At 55.0% G+C, this 12,996-nt stretch overlaps 1 long non-coding RNA gene across 1 annotated transcript in view; it reads left to right on the top strand.

The window, feature by feature from the left end:
• LOC142467953 (uncharacterized) overlaps window positions 1–11,520 on the top strand; it is a 32,672-nt gene extending 21,152 nt beyond the window's left edge. Inside the window, exon 2 of the long non-coding RNA XR_012788530.1 lies at window positions 11,226–11,520. This is a non-coding gene — a long non-coding RNA (uncharacterized LOC142467953). The remainder of the gene's footprint in view (window positions 1–11,225) is intronic.
• The last annotated feature ends 1,476 nt before the right edge of the window (window positions 11,521–12,996 follow it).

Here is a 12,996-nt window from a genome sequence, read left to right as displayed (position 1 = left end):
CTTCCCCCCTCCTGCCTTTCACCCCCTTCTACCCCCCTCCTGCCTTTCACCCCCTTCCCCCCTCCTGCCTTTCACCCCCTTCCCCCCCTCCTGCCTTTCACCCCCTTCTCCCCCCTCCTGCCTTTCACCCCCTCCTGCCTTTCACCCCCTTCCCCCTCCTGCCTTTCACCCCCATCCCCCCTCCTGCCCTTCCCCCCCTCCTGCCTTTCAACCCCTCCCCCCCTCCTGCCTTTCACCCCCCCTCCTGCCTTTCACCCCCCTCCCCCCCTCCTGCCTTTCACCCCCTCCTGCCCTTCACCCCCTCCCCCCTCTTGCCTTTCACCCCCTCCCGATCCTGCCTTTCACACCCCCTCCTGCCTTTCACCCCCTTCCCCCTCCTGCCTTTCACCCCCCTCCTGCCTGTCACCCCCTTCCCCCCCTCCTGCCTTTCATCCCCTTCCCCCCCTCCTGCCTTTTAACCCCTCCCCCCTGCTGCCTTTCACCCCCCACCTGCCTTTCACCCCCCCCCTCCTGCCTTTCACCACCTCCCCCCCTCCTGCCTTTCACCCCCCCCTCCTGCCTTTCACCCCCTCCCCCCCCTCCTGCCTTTCACCCCCTCCCCCCTCCTGCCTTTCACCCCTTCCCCCCCTCCTGCCTTTCACCCCCTTCCCCCCCTGCCTTTCACCCCCTTCTCCCCCTCCTGCATTTCACCCCCTTCCCCCCTCCTGCCTTTCACCCCCTTCTCCCCCCTCCTGCCTTTCACCCCCTTCCCCCCTCCTGCCTTTCACCCCCTTCTACTCCCTCCTGCCTTTCACCCCCTTCCCCCCTCCTGCCTTTCACCCCCTTCCCCCCCTCCTGCCTTTCACCCCCTTCTCCCCCCTCCTGCCTTTCACCCCCTCCTGCCTTTCACCCCCTTCCCCCTCCTGCCTTTCACCCCCATCCCCCTCCTGCCCTTCCCCCCCCTCCTGCCTTTCAACCCCTCCCCCCACCTGCCTTTCACCCCCCCCTCCTCCTGCCTTTCACCCCCTCCCCCCCTCCTGCCTTTCACCCTCTCCCCCCTCCTGCCTTTCACCCCCTCCTGCCCTTCACCCCCTCCCCCCTCTTGCCTTTCACCCCCTCCCGATCCTGCCTTTCACACCCCTCCTGCCTTTCACCCCCTTCCCCCCCTCCTGCCTTTCACCCCCCTCCTGCCTTTCACCCCCCTTCCCCCCCCTCCTGCCTTTCATCCCCTTCCCCCCCTCCTGCCTTTTAACCCCTCCCCCCTGCTGCCTTTCACCCCCCACCTGCCTTTCACCCCCCCCCCCTCCTGCCTTTCACCACCTCCCCCCCTCCTGCCTTTCACCCCCCCTCCTGCCTTTCACCCCCCCTCCTGCCTTTCACCCCCTCCCCCCTCCTGCCCTTCACCCCCTCCACCCCTCCTGCCTTTCACCCCCCCTCCCCCCCTCCTGCCTTTCACCCCCCTCCCCCCCTCCTGCCTTTCACCCCCTTCCCCCCTCCTGCCTTTCACCCCCTTCCCCCCCTCCTGCCTTTCACCCCCTTCCCCCCCTCCTGCCTTTCACCCCCCCTCCTGCCTTTCACCCCCTTCCCCCCCTCCTGCCTTTCACCCCCTTCCCCCTCCTGCCTTTCACCCCTTCCCCCCGCCTTTCACCCCCTTCCCCCCTCCTGCCTTTCACCCCCTTCGCTCCTCCTGCTTTTCACCCCCTTCTCCCCCCTCCTGCCTTTCACCCCCTTCTCCCCTCCTGCCTTTCACCCCCATCCCCCTCCTGCCTTTCACCCCCATCCCCCCTCCTGCCTTTCACCCCCCTTCCCCCCCCTCCTGCCTTTCATCCCCTTCCCCCCCCTCCTGCCTTTCAACCCCTCCCCCCACCTGCCTTTCACCCCCCCTCCTCCTGCCTTTCACCCCCCTCCCCCCCCTCCTGCCTTTCACCCCCCTCCTGCCTTTCACCCCCTCCCCCCCTCCTGCCTTTCACCCCCTCCTGCCCTTCACCCCCTCCCCCCTCCTGCCTTTCACCCCCCCTCCTGCCTTTCACCCCCTTCCCCCCCTCCTGCCTTTCACCCCCCTTCCCCCCCTCCTGCCTTTCACCCCCCCTCCTGCCTTTCACCCCTTCCCCCCCTCCTGCCTTTCATCCCCTTCCCCCCCTCCTGCCTTTTAACCCCTCCCCCCTGCTGCCTTTCACCCCCCACCTGCCTTTCACCCCCCCTCCTGCCTTTCACCCCCTCCCCCCCCTCCTGCCTTTCACCTCCCCCCTCTTGCCTTTCACCCCCTCCCCCTCCTGCCTTTCACCCCCTCCCCCCACCTCCTGCCTTTCACCCCCTCCCCCCCACCTCCTGCCTTTCACCCCCTCCCCCCACCTCCTGCCTTTCACCCCTCCCCCCTCCTGCCTTTCACCCCCCTCCCCCCTCCTGCCTTTCACCCCCCTCCCCCCCTCCTGCCATTCACCCCCTCCCCCCTCCTGCCATTCACCCCCTCCCCCCTCCTGCCTTTCACCCCCTCCCACCTCCTGCCTTTCACCCCCTTCCCCCCCTCCTGCCTTTCACGCCCTCCCCCCCTCCTGCCTTGCACCCCCTCCCCCCTCCTGCCTTTCACCCCTTCACCCCTCCTGCCTTTCACCCCCTTCCCCCTGCCTTTCACCCCCTTCCCCCCTCCTGCATTTCACCCCCTTCCCCCCTCCTGCCTTTCACCCCCTTCTCCCCCCTCCTGCCTTTCACCCCCTTCCCCCCTCCTGCCTTTCACCCCCTTCTACCCCCTCCTGCCTTTCACCCCCCTTCCCCCCTCCTGCCTTTCACCCCCCATCCCCCCTCCTGCCCTTTCACCCCCTTCCCCCCCTGCCTTTCACCCCCTTCCCCCCCTCCTGCCTTTCACCCCCTTCTCCCCCCTCCTGCCTTTCACCCCCCTTCTCCCCCCTCCTGCCTTTCACCCCCTTCCCCCTCCTGCCTTTCACCCCCCATCCCCCCTCCTGCCTTTCACCCCCATCCCCCCTCCTTCCTTTCACCCCCCTTCCCCCCATCCTGCCTGTCATCCCCTTCCCCCCTCCTGCCTTTCAACCCCTCCCCCCTGCCTTTCACCCCCCCTCCTGCCTTTCACCCCCTCCCCCTCCTGCCTTTCACCCCCTCCCCCCCTACTGCCTTTCACCCCCCTCCTGCCTTTCACCCCCTCCCCCCTTTCACCCCCTTCCCCCCTCCTGCCTTTCACCCCCTCCCCCCCTCCTGCCTTTCACCCCCCTTCCCCCCTCCTGCCTTTCACCCCCTTCCCCCCCTCCTGCCTTTCACCCCCTCCCCCCTCCTGCCTTTCACCCCCCTCCTGCCTTTCACCCCCTTCCCCCCTCCTGCCTTTCACCCCCTTCCCCCCCTCCTGCCTTTCACCCCCTTCCCCCCATCCTGCCTGTCACCCCCCTTCCCCCCCTCCTGCCTTTCACCCCCTTCCCCCCCCTCCTGCCTTTCACCCCCTTCCCCCCCCGCCTTTCACCCCCTTCCCCCCTCCTGCCTTTCACCTCCTTCCCCCCTCCTGCCTTTCACCCCTTTCTCCCCCCTCCTGCCTTTCACCCCCTTCTCCCCTCCTGCCTTTCACCCCCTCTTGCCTTTCACCCCCATCCCCCCTCCTGCCTTTCACCCCCTTCCCCCCCCTCCTGCCTTTCATCCCCTTCCCCCCCTCCTGCCTTTCAACCCCTCCCCCCACCTGCCTTTCACCCCCCCCTCCTCCTGCCTTTCACCCCCTCCCCCCCCTGCCTTTCACCCCCCCTCCTGCCTTTCACCCCCCTCCCCCTCCTGCCTTTCACCCCCCTCCCCCCACCTCCTGCCTTTCACCCCCCTCCCCCCCACCTCCTGCCTTTCACCCCCCTCCCCCACCTCCTGCCTTTCACCCCTCCCCCCTCCTGCCTTTCACCCCCCCCCCTCCCCCCTCCTGCCTTTCACCCCCCTCCTGCCATTCACCCCCTCCCCCCTCCTGCCATTCACCCCCCTCCCCCCTCCTGCCTTTCACCCCCTCCCACCTCCTGCCTTTCACCCCCTTCCCCCCCTCCTGCCTTTCACACCCTCCCCCCTCCTGCCTTTCACCCCCTCCCACCTCCTGCCTTTCACCCCCTTCCCCCCCTCCTGCCTTTCACACCCTCCCCCCTCCTGCCTTGCACCCCTTCCCCCCTCCTGCCTTTCACCCCTTCCCCCCTCCTGCCTTTCACCCCCCTTCCCCCCTGCCTTTCACCCCTTTCCCCCCTACTGCATTTCACCCCCTTCTCCCCCCTCCTGCCTTTCACCCCCTTCTCCCCCCTCCTGCCTTTCAACTCCTTCCCCCCTCCTGCCTTTCACCCCCTTCTCCCCCCTCCTGCCTTTCACCCCCTTCCCCCCTCCTGCCTTTCACCCCCATCCCCCCTCCTGCCTTTCACCCCCTTCCCCCCTGCCTTTCACCCCCTTCCCCCCCTCCTGCTTTTCACCCCCCTTCCCCCCCTCCTGCCTTTCACCCCCCCCTCCTGCCTTTCACCCCCTTTCCCCCCTCCTGCCTTTCACCCTCTCCCCCCTCCTACCCTTCACCCCCTCCTGCCCTTCACCACCTCCCCCCCCTCCTGCCCTTCACCCCCTCCCCCCCTCTCCTGCCCTTCACCCCCTCCCCCCCTCCTGCCCTTCACCCCCTCCCCCCCTCCTGCCCTTCACCCCCTCCTGCCTTTCACCCCCCTTCCCCCCCTCCTGCCTTTCACCCTCTCCCCCCCTCCTGCCCTTCACCCCCTCCTGCCCTTCACCCCTCCCCCCTCTCCTGCCCTTCACCCCCTCCCCCCTCTCCTGCCCTTCACCCCCTCCCCCCTCCTGCCTTTCACCCCCTTCCCCCCCTCCTGCCTTTCACCCTCTCCCCCCCTCCTGCCCTTCACCCCCTCCTGCCCTTCACCCCCCTCCTGCCCTTCACCCCCCTCCCCCCCTCCTGCCCTTCACCCCTCCCCCCTCCTACCCTTCACACCTCCCCCTCTCCTGCCCTTCACCCCCTCCCCCCCTCCTGCCCTTCACCCCCTCCCCCCTCCTGCCTTTCACCCCCTCCCGCCCTTCACCCCCTCCCCCCTCCTGCCTTTCACCCCCCCCCCCTCCTGCCTTTCACCCCCTCCCCCCACCTGCCTTTCAACCCCTCCCCCCCACCTGCCTTTCACCCCCTCCCCCCCCACCTGCCTTTCACCCCCTCCCCCCTCCTGCCTTTCACCCCCTCCCCCCCTCCTGCCTTTCACCCCCTCCCCCTCCTGCCTTTCACCCCCTCCCCCCCTCCTGCCTTTCACCCCCTCCCCCCCTCTTGCCTTTCACCCCCCCCTGTCTTTCACCTCCCCCCCCCCCTGTCTTTCACCCCCTCCCCCCTCCTGCCTTTCACCCCCACCCCCCCTCCTGCCTTTCACCCCCCCTCCTGCCTTTCACCCCCCCTCCTGCCTTTCACCCCCCCTCCTGCCTTTCACCCCCTTCCCCCCCGCCTTTCACCCCCTCCCCCCCGCCTTTCACCCCCTCCCCCCCCTGCCTTTCACCCCCTCCCCCCCTGCCTTTCACCCCCTCCCCCCCGCCTTTCACCCCCTCCCCACTGCCTTTCACCCCCCTCCTGCCTTTCACCCCCCCTCCTGCCTTCCACCCCCCCCTCCTGCCTTTCACCCCCCCCCTCCTGCCTTTCACCCCCCCCCTCCTGCCTTTCACCCCCCCCCTCCTGCCTTTCACCCCCCCCCCTCCTGCCTTTCACCCCCCTCCGGCCTTTCACCCCCCCTCGGCCTTTCACCCCCCCTCCGGCCTTTCACCCCCCCTCCTGCCTTTCACCCCCCCCTCCTGCCTTTCACCCCCCCCCTCCTGCCTTTCACCTCCCCCTCCTGCCTTTCACCCCCCCCCTCCTGCCTTTCACCCCCCTCCTGCCTTTCAGCCCCACCCCCGCTCACCCCACCCAGTCACTCACTGTCACCCACCCACTCAGTCACCTGTCTTTTGTGGTAAATATAAAAATAAACATGTTGCATTGTAATCTTTTTTTCTGTATGACAATAAGAAAAAAGTTAAGTTAATGTCATGGAACAAGAATCACATCCCTGTTTCGCCCCCCTCTTTCCTTTGCAGCTTCTGCCTGTCAGTTCTTATTTTCAGCTGCATGTAGTTTGCACACACACACTGTGCCTGTGTGATATGTAACAATGTTGCATTTCTTGCCTCTGGGCATGTAATCAGTGAGTTGCTACTGCAGCCTCTGAGATCCTTACCAGAATGGGCTAGTCTGCCCTCCCCCCTGTTTTGTTCACAGATAGTCTGTCCCTAGACTATTTCTTTTACCCACATTGCTCCTCACTTCCTTTTCCACCCTGCAGACTGTGAGTACAGCACGCATCCCTGTTACTCTCCTATGGCAAGGCCATTTCTTTCTACCTGCTAACTACAAATCACTACTACACACCATTCACAAGAACTACCCCTTCACAAGAACCTGTTCCTTCCAATAAGTGAAGGAAATATTATAGACTTGGTGAGTGTTTTGGAAAGGGGGATGAGTTAATGCTATCGGGGGCCATTCACACATCAATCGTGACCCTGGCTCAGTTAAAGTTGTGCGCTCAAAAATATTTTACCCTGGTAAGTGTGCTATGGGTTGGGGGGGGAGGGGGGGGCGGCCACCCTGCTGCTTTCATTTGTCCTGGGCCCCATGCTTTCTGTTGACAACCCTGCTCCCGCCCGCCACCGCAGCAAAAACCCCGCCCCACAGTAAGTCAGCTGCCTCCACCCCCCCTGTCACACACCGCACCCAAAGTCAGCCGCCGCAGAGATACCCGCAGTGGGCCGCTGCCACACAACCCTCCCACCTGCCCCACCAGTGATCCGCCACTGGACAGCTCTGAAGGGGGGGGGAGATCACAACCCTCCTGCCCACCCCCCAGTGAGCTGCTGCTGCCGAGCTCTGAAGTGGAGGGGGGGAGGAAATTCCTAACCAAAGGTGAGCCACCGCCGCTAAGCTCTGAAGGGGGGGGGAGGAATTACAACCCTCCTGCCCACCCAGGGAGCCGCCGGCTAGCTGTCAAGGGGGGGGGGGAATCCCAGCCCTCCCGGCCGCCCCCCTCAGTGACCCGCCGCCGCCGAGCTATGAAGGCGGGGGAGGGGGGGGAATTAGAGATGTGAAAGGGGGAGGGGGGAAATCGGACATGTGAACGTGGGGGAGGATGCAGCTGTGCAGGGGGGGGAATTCCAGCCCTCCCGGCCGCCCCCCTCAGTGACCCGCCACCGCCGAGCTATGATGGCGGGGGAGGGGGGGAATTAGAGATGTGAAAGGGGGTGGGAAATCGGACATATGAACGTGGGTGGGGGGGAAGCAGCTGTGAAGGGGGGGGGAGGAACCGGAGCAGTGAAGGGGGGTGAGCGGAAAGTGAGGGGGAGTGGGAAAATTAAATCCCGGGCAACGCCGGGTATATCAGCTAGTAAATAAGTAAACATGGGAAGGATGCTGATCCAGGGAGTAATCTGATTGTCAATATTTGGAGTCAGGAAGGAATTTATTTTTCCCCTTATGAGATATGATTGGATGATATGACTCTGGGGTTTTTGTTTGCCTTCCTCTGGATCAATATACTGTAAATACAAATATAGGATAAAGTATCTGCCGTCTAAACTTAGCACAGGTGGAACTTGATGGACGTACGTCTTTTTTCAACCTCATCTACTTTGTAACTATGTAAAAACATTGATAAATCATGTTTTTCTTCATCTCTGGTGTCTAATGTTCCATTTTGACCTCCTGGACAGTTCACATTTGAAATGCTTATAACTCCTGAATGGAGCATTAGATCAAAAAATGAAATAATAATAATAATAACATTGTAGGAAAGGCAACACAAATGGTGATCACCGCAGAATTTAAACGAAACACTATTTGTCTGCGGCAAAAATCTAGTCTGAAGTGGCGGGAGTCTCCAGCAGAAAATACCTGCGTCAGACACCTGATTAACAAGCGAGTTTCATGTGTATACTGTCACACTTCAAGAGAGATTCATACACAGATCGTCAAGTCTCGTCTCTGCCTATCTTCAGAAAGTTCCTTTCTTCCGCCCCAGAACATTTTCTGCTGATGCCTGGAAAGCGTGTGCATCTTCCTTATAACAAACCTCTATTTATAGGACTCAAATTATATGCTGGGAGCTGCACAAATACAGATGGCTGTTATTATGCTGTCACTGTTCTTGTTCCCTTTAACGAGAAGCAATAATAATCTTCGAACTGCAAAAAAAACTCATTATTAAACACAGCAAACTTTTTCCTGCATCAGAGCCACCTGCGATTAAAGCTCGGATGATCCCTCATCATTAAAATCAGATTCTTTTCCTCCCCTTATTTTTTGATAGAAGCCTTCTGATCATAGATATGTCTGTGCACTTCAGAAGTCATTCTCCTATGTTGAAACTAAGATACAGTTAGGTTATTGATGCACCAACCCCACCGTTGGCAAATGCACTCTTCTTTTAACCCAAACACGTGGCCACCAATAGGGGGGAAGCCCAGATAAATGTCCCAAGCCCAGCGGTGGAGGGGTGCCAGATGGGAAGTGGAACCCAGTCGGACACAACGTCCGCTATCGGCTGTCTAGGTGGGCCTCTACCTCGCTGCCGATAGGTGCACAGGGTCCTCCCACTCAACAACCAAACTTGTAGGGACCACCTAGTCCCCAGCAGATCAACAATTTGTAGGTCCCGCCTAATCCCAACCTACTCAACAATTTGTTAGTCCCGCCTAATCCTTACCTACTCAACAATTTGTTGGTCCCGCCTAATCCTTACCTACTCAACAATTTGTTGGTCCCGCCTAATCCCAACCTACTCAACAATTTGTTGGTCCCGCCTAATCCTTACCTACTCAACAATTTGTTGGTCCCGCCTAATCCTTACCTACTCAACAATTTGTTGGTCCCGCCTAATCCTTACCTACTCAACAATTTGTTGGTCCCGCCTAATCCCAACCTACTCAACAATTTATTGGTCCCGCCTAATCCCAACCCGCTCAACAATTTGTTGGTGCCGCCTAATCCCAACCCGCTCAACAATTTGTTGGTGCCGCCTAATCCCAACCCGCTCAACAATTTGTTGGTGCCGCCTAATCCCAACCCGCTCAACAATTTAACTTGTAGGTCCCACCAAAACCCCACCCGGTCTACAACTTGTAGAGTACCAGTCAAGACTGTAGTCCTGAGGCCCCAGGAGAACTGTGGGCAGCCTTACACATAAGTCATTGCTCCAGTATTCGGCCCTTACTCACCCAAGCTGCTCCCTTGTTAACTGAATGAATAGTGCATGGTTGCTGGTGAAATGGAGATATTGAACTTAGATATTACTTACTGTATGAATCCTAAAATCGATATGTGGTGTTTCCTGGGGTATGGTGTATCACTTTATTTTGACACCCAGAGTATCACTACTTTTTTTTATTTACAGCCTTACAATTCCAATTTTCTTTTCAAATGTAACTATTTCAGGAAACCTTATTTCTACTGCACTCTATTATAAAACATACAGAACACCTACAAGCTCAAATTGAACCCCCAAAATACCCACAACATATATATAAGCATATAAGTTTCACAGAGGAGTGCTACTGAGCATGGCAATATATATTTAAAACCAGAGACATAACATAAAACACAGACAAAGCTCAATGCACGTCCAGAAAAACTTATATACGGTACAGTGCCTAAATATACATGTATAAATAACTAATAAATAAAATGGTCTTTTAGTTTAACATTTTGGCCAAATTGTTGTAAGCCCTTGAGCCAAACTTCACGGCAGACCACGTTTCAAGGGTCCCTACACTAATATAAATTCTTAATAACCTGTGCATTGCCAGGAAGAATGATTTATAATAAATCTGTCAATATAAGTTGCAAAAGTTCTAAGTCTGATTGAAGCTTTTATTAACCTGTACATTACCAGGAAAAGCACTCTGTAATAGATTTGTCACAATCACACTGCATGCAGGCAAGTTCCCCTGATAGTTTAATAATTTTATTTATTAGTTATTTATACATGTATATTTAGGCACTGTACCGTATATAAGTTTTTCTGGATGTGCATTGAGCTTTGTCTGTGTTTTATGTTATGTCTCTGGTTTTAAATTCTACTGCACTCTGAAAGTATAGCTTACATCTTTCTAATAGAGTCCAGAGTTTCATTCAAATGTTTAATAAATGCAAATATTTTGTTTAAAGAAGCAGCACAAGCTATTGTTTAAAAATCTGCACACTGCCAAGTGATTAGCTAAGCTGCCGATCGATCCGTTCTCCTGTAATCGATCACTGAACATTCGTCTCGGGGGTTATTTAAATCACTGTTAGGGCTGTAGAAGATTACTCCAGATGCAAAGTTCTGTGTGGAAGATCATGTGACCAGGCAGGCACTAGATACAATTGGTGCACTGCTAGAGAGAAGGCAGGGCTCAAGAACCAGATCCTGTCTCAGAAGAGGAAGGGAGTGTGACTTTGTAAATGGTTGCTATAGAACCAAAAATGCTTGTTACATTATCATACATTAAATATTTTTTTTTTAAATGTTTCAATATTTTCTCATAATACAGAACTGATTTATTAAAAAACAAAAAAATTGCTTGAACTGCAGCTTTAAATCAGACTCCACTACTTCTTCTGTCACATCAACCACTAGGTATATAGTGATCCTAATGCATTTTATGCTACTATTATGTGAATGGTTTGCAGTAGGTCCTATATGGAAGTCACTCAAACTGCACCTTCCTTGTCAGTGGTGTTCGACAACATATATGAGCAGAAGTGAAATCATTTTGAGAGCTTGAATTTCAGAGGCTCTATTTGGCGCGAAGGTTGTGCTTGATATATTGTAATATGGGATTTCAGGTGAAGGACCTGTACAGTTTTCTGGATGCCAGTCTGTATCTCCCCAGGGAGATGGGTAGAGTTACCAACTGCTTTGTAATCACCTGAACATGCCCATCTAATACAGGTTGCAAAAACTAGGATGGTGCCTCGAAAACCCCCAAAGTGGCTGAAGATGTCCATGGGGTCATATAAAAGCTTCAACCAGTTGACGTTTCAAAACCTGTCTTGGTTGGGTATCTTCAGGTGGTTTGAAGCCAAGTGTCAACCCAAGAGTAGGTGTGGTGTAGTGGTCAAGATCTTTCTCTTGCACACATGAAAGCGTAGTATTCCTGACAAGTGATATCCGGCATTATCTTGAGTAAATCCCGCTATCTCCCTGGGATGCAGATTACCCACCTGTAATAATGACGTGCTTCCTTTTCCTTAGGAGAGAAGACACCAGAGAACCAGAAAAGTGCTGTCCACTGTAGACGTAGCTGCGTGAAGTGCACTTAGGAATTAGCAAGTGGTTTGAATACTGTACTTCGAACCTTGTGGTCTACAAACAGTGGCCTGTGAATTGGTACCAGTACTGCAATAGCTCTCCTGGGTCCACAGGAAAATGAAATCACTTCATTCTTTCTGATTCATGTGTTGAAGCCCAAGACCGACCTTGAGAAATGCAGTATTAGACTGCCGAAACGTTGGACTTTATGGCATATTAAACCTCCTTTTGAGTAAGACCATGTGCCTGCTTCTTCTTTGTACTGAAACATTTGGGACTACAGGAGCTCCCCAGGACCAGCGCACCGGCAGCTAAGTACCCCACCTCTATTACCTTTGATATTGAGTGCGTGTCTCATCCTCTGTCTTTGAAGCCCCAGACCCAATAACCATAGCAAGGGGGCTTTTAATTCCCTCAAGTGCTATCCACATAAGACAGGATCACCCATTGAGATGAAAGGCAAGGATATTTCACCAGCAACAAAGTCAATGGTTCTTTACCGTAAGGGCAGTGGAAATGTGAAACGTATTACCATTGAATATTGTGATGGCAGATATAGTGGGTACATTTAAGAAAATACTGATATCTCTTTAGAAAGGAAATTAATACAGGGCTATGTTGAACAGGTTAAAACATAAGCAGTGTATTTATCCAGGAAGAGATCTGGAAATGTATATATTGTTTTACTTGGTAAATGTTGAGTATCATACCTTCTTGTGGATCAGTATTAATACAGTATGAAAACAATGTAAGGATTTCACTCAGTTTAGCATTAAACAAAATAAGTAACTCATTGCACGTGTCTTGCTTCAACCTGGTTTACCAAGTTGAGTTGGATTTTCAATAGAATGAACTAAGTTGGATTTTCAATCAAATGAAAGTATAGTTACATGTTCTATAGCTTTTTAAATGTAGGTCCAAAAACCAAACTTAGCAGAAAATCTGGGCCCCTCCTCCCTCCCGCAGAATGGGCCCAGATGTGATCCAACCAGCACCGACTCCACAAGTGCAGGATCCCCTCCCACCATCTGAGTTCTTCTCTCCTCGGTGCCCCCAACCACCGGCCTCACCTCGACTGACAGCCATATGTTTATTCCTTATGTCCTGAGGCCCATTGAAAATCTTCTGGCCACGCCAGCGTTTGGGAAACACTTGATTATACGAGGCAATAGCTGGAGGCAAGGAGAGGTTTCAGAACATACATGTTCTCACTGGCTGTATTAATAGTGACTCCTTCTGTAGATATTTATCTTATTTATTGGGAACAGATTTTGTATCAAATATAAGTAGGGATTCTGGTTTTAACGGAATAAGACCATCATCTTACACTTCCACAAAAATGAACGAAAACCAGAAATCAGGCATCATTTCCTGTTGGCTTCCACTTCCTGCAGTTAGAGGGAAGTGTGGAAATGGAAATGTGTTGTTAACATTGCTTTTTTGTTTTATTAAAAAGAAAGAAACCGCTGGAAAAAATATATCAACTGATTTGTAGCCAAAAAAATCCACTAGCAAAACCAGAATTCCAAATATAGGAATCTCATTTAACGAATTTCTGATATTTGCAGAAAGAAAATGATTCAATGTGGGTTTTTGCGAAGCATTTCAGTGGTCCAACATCAGCGTTCTACTGTACAAAGATGAAATGATAATGTACAGAGCTTTCAAAACTCTCGTGTTCCAATCATTTAATCTACAGTACCAGAGAACTCTG

This window comes from Ascaphus truei, chromosome 17, assembly GCF_040206685.1.
Source record: "Ascaphus truei isolate aAscTru1 chromosome 17, aAscTru1.hap1, whole genome shotgun sequence".
NCBI classification, from domain to species: Eukaryota; Metazoa; Chordata; class Amphibia; order Anura; family Ascaphidae; genus Ascaphus; species Ascaphus truei.
This window is presented reverse-complemented; position numbering and strand designations above follow the sequence as displayed.